The following is a 700-nucleotide window of genomic DNA, read 5'->3' on the forward strand; positions in this document are numbered from 1 at the left end:
TACTTCAATTCTAGAGAGAAGTAAAGTCAACATTATCGTCACTTTCTTGTAGTATTCTTTCACGTTTTTTTTGGCATTTGTTTTCCCCCCAATGTTTTTTGAACCGTTTGTTACTTCTTTTTGGACGTTTTTGTCAATTTTTATTCAAGTTTTTATTCTTTTTTTATTTTTTATTTTTTTACTTACATTCTGGTCACTTTTTTTCCAAACTTGTTTTAAGCTCCACCCCCCCCCCCCCCCAAAATTCTTTTTTTTTTACTTCTTAAAGTTTTTTGAGACATTTCTGTCTCCCCATTTTAATGTTCCTATATATTTTCTTTTAATATATATATATTTTTTCCGATGCTATAAAATCGATTGCAACACCCAAATTAAATGAAAGTAGTCAACTGATCACTTGTTTTACTTGTGAAGAGTAACAATTGTACGGGATACTCTACTTTACTTTTTTTTTGACAATTTAGTTGAAACAAAACACACATTTTTTGATATAGACTTTTTTTTAAATGGGTCAAACAAGAGGGTTCAAAGCAAAATGTCAAATCTCTGCATAGACAGAACCAGCATCCTGTGAACTCTCTAGCACTTTTTCATCAGATATATATATAACCACAAAGGCATGATGGGAGCCGAGAGCCGAGCATGGCTTTCTGAATAAAGGTTCTGGTTTCCAAACCCTGCAGGGGGTCACGGACCGACA

This window comes from Etheostoma cragini, chromosome 3 (genome assembly GCF_013103735.1).
Source record: "Etheostoma cragini isolate CJK2018 chromosome 3, CSU_Ecrag_1.0, whole genome shotgun sequence".
Taxonomy (NCBI): Eukaryota; Metazoa; Chordata; class Actinopteri; order Perciformes; family Percidae; genus Etheostoma; species Etheostoma cragini.